Source organism: Canis lupus, chromosome 8 (assembly GCF_048164855.1).
Source record: "Canis lupus baileyi chromosome 8, mCanLup2.hap1, whole genome shotgun sequence".
Taxonomy (NCBI): Eukaryota; Metazoa; Chordata; class Mammalia; order Carnivora; family Canidae; genus Canis; species Canis lupus.
This window is the reverse complement of record NC_132845.1, coordinates 50974097-50984798: the sequence shown is the minus strand read 5'-3', so window position 1 is coordinate 50984798 and position 10702 is coordinate 50974097. Positions and strand designations below refer to the sequence as shown.

General features: G+C 42.8%; 1 long non-coding RNA gene across 1 annotated transcript in view; it reads left to right on the top strand.

The window, feature by feature from the left end:
- The first annotated feature begins 3400 nt into the window (after positions 1-3400).
- Positions 3401-10702, top strand: part of LOC140638501 (uncharacterized) — a 77714-nt gene continuing 70412 nt past the window's right edge. The window contains exons 1-2 of the long non-coding RNA XR_012035529.1: positions 3401-3583; positions 3673-3763. This is a non-coding gene — a long non-coding RNA (uncharacterized lncRNA). The remainder of the gene's footprint in view (positions 3584-3672; positions 3764-10702) is intronic.

Genomic DNA, 10702 nt, shown 5'->3' with positions numbered 1-10702 from the left:
CATGCGTGTGTGTGTGTGTGTGTGTGTGTTGATTGGCATATCCAAACCAGATCTCAAAAATGTTACCAAAGGATTTGCCAAGAGCTGAGCACTGTGCTGGACAATCACATGTGGCATTTCAATCAATCCTAAGAGTAATTTTACACAGGAGGTACAATTAATACTCCTGTTTCTTAAGTATGGAAACCAAGGCTCAGAAAGTTTACAAAACTGTCTAGAAGTCACAGAGTTAGAAGTGACAGAGAACTGGGGTCACAACCTGGCTTGTCTGCCTCTAGGGCCTATATATCCAACACCCCATTACACTGTTTCTTGTGATTTGGGGCTACATGCTCCGAACCTTGAAGCCACTGGTCAAAGGCTTTTGAAATCCCTCTGTTGCTTCACCACATAGCATCCCCACTTCATCAACTTGCTGGTCCAAGGAGCTTGCCACCTACTTGGTTCCCATGAACCCAAAATATATTTTAGGAATTTATCCTAGGGAAGTAACAGAACACATACACATGGTTTCTTGTAATGCAACTGGTCACAGGGCATGATCTACCAGTAAAAAAAGAGAAAAAGAGAAAACAGGGAAGAAAAGAAAAGGAAAAGAAGTAGACTTGAACAATTCTATTATAGGTTAAATAAATTCTGAGGTTCTTATTTAGTGTTATACTCTGGAGCCATTAAAAATAACGATGAGAATCTAATTTCCTGGCATGCAGAAATGTTCTTGGTAGACTGCTAGGTAAAAATAGCAGGTGGATGAGACAGTATGTGCAATGTGCTCCTATTTTTAGTAAACATAAGATACATGTACACACGTGTGTAAGAGGAGAGTGAGAATCTGGAACAGTGCTGTCCAAGGGAAAGTCACATATGTAATTTATTTTTAAAGATTTTTAAAATTTAGAGACAGAGCATGAGCAGGAAGGGCAGAGGGAGAGGGAGAGAGAAGCCTAAGCAGAGTCCGTGTAGAGCCGTCATGAGGTTCCATCTCATGACCCTGAGATCACCAGCTGAGATGAAACCAAGAGTCAGATGTTCAACTGTGCCACCCAGGCACCCCCATATATGTAATTTAAAATTTTCTAATAGCTGAATTAAAAAGTAAAGTGAGGGACCCCTAGGTTGCTCAGTCAGTTAAACGACTGACCGTTGGCTTTGGCTCAGGTCATGACCCAGGGTCGTGAGATTGGACCTCACATGGAGCTCCACGTGGGGACATGGAGCCTGCTTGCGACTCTCTCTTCCACGCTCTCTGCTCCTTCCCCCTGTTCTCTCTCTCAAATAAATAAATAAATCATAAAAAAAATTAATAAAGTGAATCGGTGAAATTAACTTAATAATGTATTTCCTTTATCCCCAAATATCTAACATATAATCATTTCAACCCAACCAATCTAAAATTATTAATCAGATATTTTACCTTTTTTTTTTTTTTTTCATAGAAATCTTTGGATTCTAGCCCAGATCATGAGTTCTCCTCCAGTATAACATTGTCCATGTGGTGCTTTTTCTGTAGTGGCAAAATATCACCCTAATTACTTAATTATACTTTGGGGTGATCATGTTGACACTGCTCCTGAAAAAGAGCACTTTAATTAAATGGAAAATGTCTTTGCTGATTCTTTTACTCTATCAACACATTGCATTAATCCCCCACTATGCACTCCATTCTAGATCCTGGTGTTGCAGGAAAGAACACAATAGGTGAGATCACCACCCTTACAAGACATGAGTTCTGGCAGTGGAGACAGATTAAAAAAAAAAAAAAACGTGAACAGAAAAATATTCAGTATGGCAGGTGTTGATGAGAGCTGCAGAGACAAAGGAGGAAAGCAAGACCAAGGTGGGTTTATAAGGAATGGTCAGAGAAGGTGTCTCCAATATGGTGACCTTGTGCACAGATGTGATGGAAGGGACAGAACAATCCTGAAGCTATTTGAGGGATAGTCATCTGACAAGTGCAAAGGCCCTGGGGTAAGAATGAATTTGACATGACTGAGGGACCATGAGGGGCCACAGTGGCTGGAACAGAGCTTCTTCTACCATTTCTGGAAGTGTGAGGTAGAGGTTGAGTTAGGGGTCAAGTGGACTTGAGATATCTAATGGCAAATTTTGAGGTGTTGGTATTGCTGTGTTAGAACCCCTCTTGGCCACCTCTAAGTGTTGATAATGACAGACATATTAAGGAACACCAGAAAAGGAAGCTGTGACTACTTGGGTCCACACAGTACAGAGAGAAGAGAACAGCCTTGAGATAGAGAATGTGAATGACCAGGAGAGTAACAGGGGAGGGGAAATGTGGGAACTTGCAGGCAGACGTGATCAAGAGGAACAGAAACCCTGATGATTCCACAAAAATCTTCGGAGGTTGTTAGACTCACAGGACTTGGGATGGCAGCGTAGGCCAAATATATTTAAAACTCAAAGGATGGGGTGACTCTAGCCTACATCTGCCTGGACAAACTTAGGACACTAGGTATTTGGAGAATAATATTGTTTTAATTTGGTTTATTTTTAGTGGATGTGTCCTGTGGGTTTTTAAAAAATTATTTTTCTAAAGATTTTATTTATTTATTCATGAGAGATGCACAGAGAGAGGCAGAGATACAGGCAGAGGGAGAAGCAGGCTCCCTGTGGGGAGCCCGATATGGGACTTGATCCCGGGACTCCGGGATCACGCCCCGAGCGGAAGACAGAGGCTCAACCACTGAGCCACCCAGGTGCCCTTGTCCTGTGGTTTAAACCTGACTTACAAACTCTGTGTGTGTGTGTGTGTGTGTGTGTGTGTGTGTGTGTGTGTGTGTGTTTTAATGTACGCTTAATAATAGATTGGTGGGTGAAAAGCAAAAGTATGCCTCATGAATAGGCTTTTTCAAATAGTGCATTTCCTTGGCATACATGAGTGTTATTTGGGATAGAAGAAAGCTTGATTTATGGAAATCCTCCTTATGCTACAGAGATGCAGAATCAAGGGATGTTGGTTCTGCCGCCGCAGCATGCAAATGACCATTTCTAGCAATTCTTTAGAGTGCACGTTTCTCGAGAGCAGAGAAGGATGGTGTCCAAAAAATAGGTAGGATCTAGTGTGCATGCCAATTGTTCGTATCGCCAGAAAGCCAAGCCATCTGGATGTCCTCCTAATACACTCTCTCCTTCACCCAGAGTAAATCTCTGTCATCATGCGTAAGCGTTAGAACATAATCTCCGTGTTCCAGTCTTGGCTGGTCACTGACTGTCTTGGGAAGGTTACCATAAATCTCCTGAGTCTCAGTTTCCCCTCCTGGAAGGAGAGAATAATTATTAAAATGAGGTTAAGTATGGTTGGACTCGGGATCAAAGAGGGGAACGCTTAGAAAATCTGGCCAATGGCAAACTTTTTTTTTTTTTTTTTTTTTTAGATTTTATGTATTTATTCATGAGAGACACACAGAGAGAGGCAGAGACACAGGCAGAGGGAGAAACAGGCTCCCTGTAGGGAGCCTGATGCGGGACTGGATCCTCGGTCTCCAGGATCAGGCTCTGGGCCAAAGACAGAAAATCTCAACCACCGAGCCACCCAGTTGCCCCCAACAGCAAACTCTTAATAAAGGTTAGTAATACAGAAATGCAAGCATCTAGAGCATCAGCAGAGAGCTACCTGTAGTTTATTTTGTTTCTTTTCCTTCTTTTTCTCCCTAGAGAAAAATGACAGGGACTCACTTTCCAAGAAATTACACTATGTTCAATGACTTCCCATCAAGAGTAAGCAATGTTCCGTATCCTGCCATTGGTAAGTATCAAATGGGCCCATGTCAGACAAGGCATGGCTTTTAATCTCCCTTTATTTGCCATGTCACTTGTCAGTGACCTTGACTGTTGCCGGCTGCCTCGTGTTCTGCAGTTTACTGATAAGTGTGTTCACGGCTTTTGAAGTCATGTCTGCCGAAAACCACATCTGGTTCACCGCCGCCTCAACAGACACACAATGAAATATAAAGGCTAAGTCTGCGGTGTACATGATCCGTGTCTGTTTCCCCAGAGGATTCCAGATGGAGCGAACTCCGCAGAGGCAGGGCCTGACCGCCGGCGACTCTGGCGGGGAGGAGTGAGCAGGGGGTATGAGCTGAGGCCTTTGCTGAACTGGGCAGGGTCCTGTGGTCTCAGACAAGGGAGAGGAGAGGGAGCTCCCATTTCGGGGGGTGGGGGGTGGTGCTCTGCAGCAGCCCTCCCTCCCCATTTAGTCCACTGGGGACTTTTGTGCAGACCTAGGCTGAGATTTCTCAAACACAATGACCTTGCCCACCCTGGCTGTCTCACTTGGTAAATGCAGTGTAGACACTGGGGTGGGGAGAAGTGCAGCGCTGCAGGGGTGGTATTTTATACCCCGTGAGGGCACAGGTGATGGTGTGTGACATTGAAAGTCGGATGAAAACATCAGCTGTCATTTATTGAGCTTGTACTGTACGTTGGATGCTAGTCCTGATTGCTTTCCCTGCCTAGACACCATCCTGCGAGGTAGCTGTGGGCGACAGGATGTCCATTTTACGGATTTGGAAATTGAAACTCAAAGAGGTAAAGGAAGCACCTTGCCCAAAGGTGATCGGTCCTTAGAACTTCACATTTTTTTAAAAGAGTTTTTTGTTTTAATTTTATTTATTTATTCATGAGAGACAGAGAGAGAGAGAGAGAGAGAGAGAGAGAGGCAGAGACACAGGCAGAGGGAGAAGCAGGCTCCCTGCAGGGAGCCCGATGCGGGACTCGGGACTCGATCCGATCCCGGGTCTCCAGGATCAGGCCCTGGGCCGAAGGCGGTGCTAAACTGCTGAGCCACCCGGGCTGCCCCAGAACTTTTCAAATTTTTGACTGTATATCTCACTTATGATAAGTGTATGCTTAGCAGCTTAGGGGCAAGGTCCTAGCGAACACACGTTTGCTGCTGGACGCTGCCAATCCATTTTCTAAGGTCATTTTATCAATCCAGGCAATGGAGCCAGGTTTGAAGGTGAGTTGATTCCTGTGCTTTGTTTGTTTGTTTTTTTTTTATTTTTTTAGATTTTATTTATTTATTCATGAGAAACACAGAGACGGGGGAGAGAGAGAGAGAGAGAGAGGCAGGGACACAGGCAGAGGGGGAAGCAGGCTCCATGCAGGGAGCCGACATGGGACTCGATCCCAGGTCTCCAGGATCAGGCCCTGGGCTGAAGGCAGCACTAAACCTCTGAGCCACCCGGGCTGCCCTGCGCTCATGTTTTTTTTTTTTTTTTTTTTTTTTTTTTTTTATTAATTTTTTTAATTTTTATTTATTTATGATAGTCACAGAGAGAGAGAGAGAGAGGCAGAGACACAGGCAGAGACAGAAGCAGGCTCCATGCACCGGGAGCCCGACATGGGATTCGATCCCAGGTCTCCAGGATCGCGCCCTGGGCCAAAGGCAGGCGCTAAACCGCTGTGCCACCCAGGGATCCCAGCGCTCATGTTTTTAATTAGTTGAAATATATCCCACCAGAGGGCCTGGTACAAATAATGAGGACTTTCCAGGAAACCTTTGCTCCTGGCAAGTAGAAGGTTTTGTAGGGGAGGCTGTTTTGTTTTGTAAACATTTGTATTAACATAAAGCAATGTGCATAAACCTCAAGAGAACAGCTCATTGAATTTGTATAAAGTGATTACTCCCATGAGAACAGCGCCTGATCCAGGCATAGAACATTCCTAACACCCCCAACAGCTTTCCTCCAACTTCGTTCTTATTTAAGATTATCATTGCTCTCTTGATCCTTTGCATTTCCATATGCATTTTAGAATCCTGTAGTCCCTTCCCGCTGGGATTTTGAATGAGATTGTTCTAAATTTAAGAATTTTGTTAATTTGGTGTTTTTTTGTTGTTGTTGTTGTTGTTGTTGTTTTTTCTCTCCTTCACTCAAAAGAATTCACTAGTAAAGTCGTTTGGGTTGGGAGAGAGAGAGAGAGTGTGTGTGTGTGTGTAGGAGGGATGGATTTTTTTAAAAATTTTTTTTAATAAAATAATTTTTTATTAGTGTTCAATTTACCAACATACAGGGAGGGATGGATTATAACTGTAGATACAGTTTCTTTATTAGCTAAAGGAGTGTTCAGGTTTTCTGATGTTTCTCATGTCATTTTTGCTAAGTTGTTTATAAAGAAATATTTGGATTTCATCTACATTTTTCAAATCTATTGGCTTCGGACTGTGCATGAAGGGATTACTTTATGTGATCGAAATAATTCTGAGCCTTGATTGTGGCAGTATTGACACGGGTGGGATGATGCATTTGTCAAGATTTATTTAACTGTACGCTTAAAATGGGTACATTTTATGATTTCACCTATAATTTTGGAAAAGATTAAAAAGTACAGTAAAATAAAATGTCGGTAGTAAAATGGGATGTGCAGAGGGCTTACACTGACATAACCACTTGGGGGAAACCACTTAGAAATATCTTTAAAAACTGAAAATGTATAGATGCCATCCCTTAAACCTTCCACGTCTAAGTATATGCTTTAGGGAAATTCTCCTGTATATGCTCAAGGAGATAGTACAGCATTTACTGCAGCGATGTTTGTAAGAGGAAAAAAAAAAGTGAAAAAAATGTTATCCTATTCAGAATGTAAGTGGCGGTAAATTCTCACAGTAGACTAGTATATCACTTTTAAACATAGTGATTTAGAACTACCCGTCTCCATCTCGATAAATCTTACAAACAAATGATTTTTTTCTTAAGTTGCAGAAGGAACACCATAGTTGGTGCCATTTATCTCCATTTTTAGAAAGATCAGTGTTCTTCCCTCCTCACCCCACCCCCATTGTAAGAGATTGAGTTGGGCACAGGGAATGGTAGAATAAAGAGGTCCGTGCAGGGAGCTGTGACCACATCTAACTACGCAGCTTCCAGGAATCTTCCCTAAGGGTAGCTGATAAACCTCCAGCTCTTCTGCTCCTCTTGCTCTTCCCCTTGGCCTTCTCTATCAGGTTTCCCGGGGGCATAAACTGAGTATTCCCTCACTGCTCTTGGGGGCCAGAAGTCCTATCAGCATAGCTGTGCTCCCTCGGTGGCCCCAGGGGAGAATCTGTTCCATGCCTTTCTCCCAGCTTCTGGTGTCGCTGGCAGTCCTTGGAATTCCTTGGCTTACAGACACATCATTCCAATATCTGCCTCTGTCTTCCCATGACGTTCCTCCCTATGTGTCTAAATCTTTCCAGGATTTAGAGAACACTGGTCATATTGGACTAGGACCCACAGTAATGCGTCTTAACTTGATTACGTTTGCAGAAACCTCATTTCCAAATCAGGTCACATTGACACATCCTGGGGGTTAGGACATCAACATATCTTTTTGGTAGACACAGTTCAACTGACAACACCTTCTTCTCTTTGCTGTATTTCATCTCTACCCCTTCTATCCCTTTCTATTGGCTGGAATATGGGTGTGAAGGCAGGAGCTAGAATGGCCATCTTGGACCAAGAAATAAATTTTAGAATGGAATCCATGCATGGAAGAGCTGTAAGGTAGAAGGAAGCTGGGTTCTTGAATCATAAAGAAGCCATAGCAGGTCTGGACTCTTTACCAAGACTTTTATATGAGAGAGATATAAATATCTATCTTTAAAGACCCTCCTTCCCCTCTTCCCGGGGCACCTGGGTGGCTCAGTTGGTTAAACATCTGCCTTCAACTCAGGTCATGATCCTGGAGTTCTGAGATCAAGTCCCACATTTGGCTCCCTGCTCAATGGGGGAGCCTACTTCTCCCTCTCCCACTGCCTGCAGCTCCCCCTGCTTGTGTTCTCTCTCTGACAATTAAATAAATAAAATCTTAAAAAAAAAAACCTCTTCCCCTTACTTCAGGGTTTTTTGTTGTGTGTGTGTGTGTTTTAAGATTTTGTTTATTTGTCAGAGAGAGCATGAGCACAAGCAGAAGCCTGGGATCATGATCTGAACCGAAGGCAGATGCTTAACCAACTGAGCCACCCAGTTGTCCCTTAGGGTTTCTTTTCACTTGTGGCCAAACCTAATCTTAACACACACACACACACACACACACACACACACACACACACACACACACAGAAACATAGGCATAACTTATTGGAACCTAAGTGGGAATGTACCAGTTATGTGAACACAGAGAGAATAGAATGGGAAATGATCATCAATGAGAATATTAACTTCCTCTGTAATGTTTTACTTCTATTAACAGAAAGATAAAGCAAATAGAGCAAATGTTTAAATAGCTAATGAACTCTAGGAAGTGGGGACCATTGTCATAAGTCGTGATAACTTTAGTTCTTGAATTATGAATTTTTAAAACATAGCCCCCTAAATCCGCCCCCTAAAACTAAGAAGACTCTATCCATACCTTTCACTTGAGTCACGTTGATTGACCTGGAATTCCCTGAACCCACTGGCTATTTTCTTACTTGTCTGAATACACTGTTTCCCCTCACTGATGTGCACTTCTGGCCTTTTTCACCAGGTTCACTCTTCTATGCCTTCCAGATCTCAGCTCCGAGCCATATAACAGGTGTCAGGGCAACTGAGGAGCCATTTAGAGAACCAACAGAAGTTAGATTCCTACCTATCAGATTCCAGAATAAAAGCCCAAGTGAGTGATACATTTTTCATAATTATTCGAATGACAAAAGTAGTGCTTGCTCATTGTACAGAACCCAAAGCCCAGCATTATAAGAGTACATAAAAGTAAAAAGTTGAAACCCATCCTTTATCATCTCCATTGTGTCCTAGAGGCAACTCATTTGAATCAAGATTTAAATATTTAAAAAACCAAACTATAAAGCATTAGGTGAAATAACAGGAGAGTCTTTAAAAAATCTAATGGTAAGGAATGACTTTCTTAGGCAGAACAAAGGCAGAAACTTTAAATCACCAGACTTGTTTTTCTGTGAGAAAAACCATTTTCAAACTGCTGTGTGAGTGAAAAGATGGGAAAATATTTGTAACATACACGATGGGCCAGAATGACGATATTCTTTGTATATAAAGAGATAGTTTGAATTAATGTAGAAGGAAAAGATGCAAGAAGGAAACTTGTTACACCGAAGCATTGTTGATATACAATATTAGCAAACAGGCAATTTTGAAAGGCCAAAGTAAGCACAACTTGCATATTTAACAATACATGATAATACCTACCGATGGGGAGCCTGTGGGAGAAATTGGCAAGTTTGTGTAGCACCGATGGAATTGAAAATGAGCAAAACCTGTAGGGGGAAATCTGGCCCTGTATGTCAAAGCCTTAAAAAGATCTGTGATTTTTGACTCAGTGATTTCACTGCTTGGCATTCATTCTGAGAAAATAAAGGAGGGTATGTGCAAAAAATTAAGCTATAAACATTTACCACACGGTTGTTGATAGTAGCAAGGAAAATTGTAAACCGCCCAAATGTCCACATTGAGAGTCTTCATGAAGCCAATTATGGTACATTCATTTAACGGAATAATCTGAAGATGATTAAAGTGATTTACTCTCGGGGGAAGATGTTCACAATGTATCAAATGAAAAATAAATGGATTTAAAAATAGCATGGATTGCATGGCCCAGCTTTTCAAAGAGGGTATGTACGTACAGACAGACAAAAAACTAGGATACCCATCACTTGTGTGTGTTTGTGTGCATGTGGTTGTGTGTGAGAGGGAATTGTTTCAGAGTTGTGGGTTTTTTTTTTTAAGATTTTATTTATTTATTCATGATAGACACAGAGAGAGAGGCAGAGACAGAGGCAGAAGGAGAAGCAGGCTCCCTGTAGGGAACCCGATGCGGGACTTGATCCTGGGACCCCGGGATCATGACCTGAGCCAAAGGCAGATGCTCAACCGCTGAGCCACCCAGGTGCCCCTCAGAGTTGGTGCTTTTTATTTTCTATTTATTTATCTATATGTTTACAATGAGGAAAAAATGAAAACAAGTCTCAGGTGAAGCCTTAGGTCCTTTGAGAAGATTCTCTGTCCCCCGGTCCTCGGAAGTGCACCCCCTGTGCTTTCAGGGTGCATTCTCTGGGAGTGGGGGGCTGGCATGGTAGGCTAAGCTGAGACCCCATGCCTTCTGTCTTTCCTCGCTAGACGGTAACTTTCTTCCAGCAAAAGCACCGTATCTTGCTTTGTCACTGTGACCTGTTTGTATCTCGTCCAGTGTTTGTGGAATCAGGTGAATTAAGAACAGCTTTTTGGGGATCCCTGGGTGGCTCAGCAGTTTAGCACCTGCCATCGGCCCAGGGTGTGATCCTGGAGTCCCAGGATCAAGTACCCCATCAGGCTCCCTGCATGGAGCCTGCTTCTCCCTCTGCCTGTGTCTCTGCCTCTCTCTCTCTTTTTCTCTCTCTCTGTGTCTCTCATGAATAAATAAATAAAATCTTAAAAAAAAAAAAAAAAAGAACAGCCTCTCATTCAATTTTTTTAAAGTCAAGGTTTTACTTGCCAGTGTTCCACGGCTTCATGACCGAGTTGTAAAAAATGAAAATCATGAATTATCTGAGCTGGCATGATTCATTTCTCCAAGCCCTGATTATGGGGCTCAAATAACTGAAGTTGAGAGAGATGCTGTGGCTTAGCCTATGTCACCCAGCCAGTTGGGGACCGGCCAGGACGAGACCTGGGCTCACTACTGTCCTTCTGGGGGTTCGTTCTCATAGCACTTTGCTCACAGCCCTGCAGATTGCCTGTTTTCTGAAGAAATCAGACACACAGCCGGTTTCCAA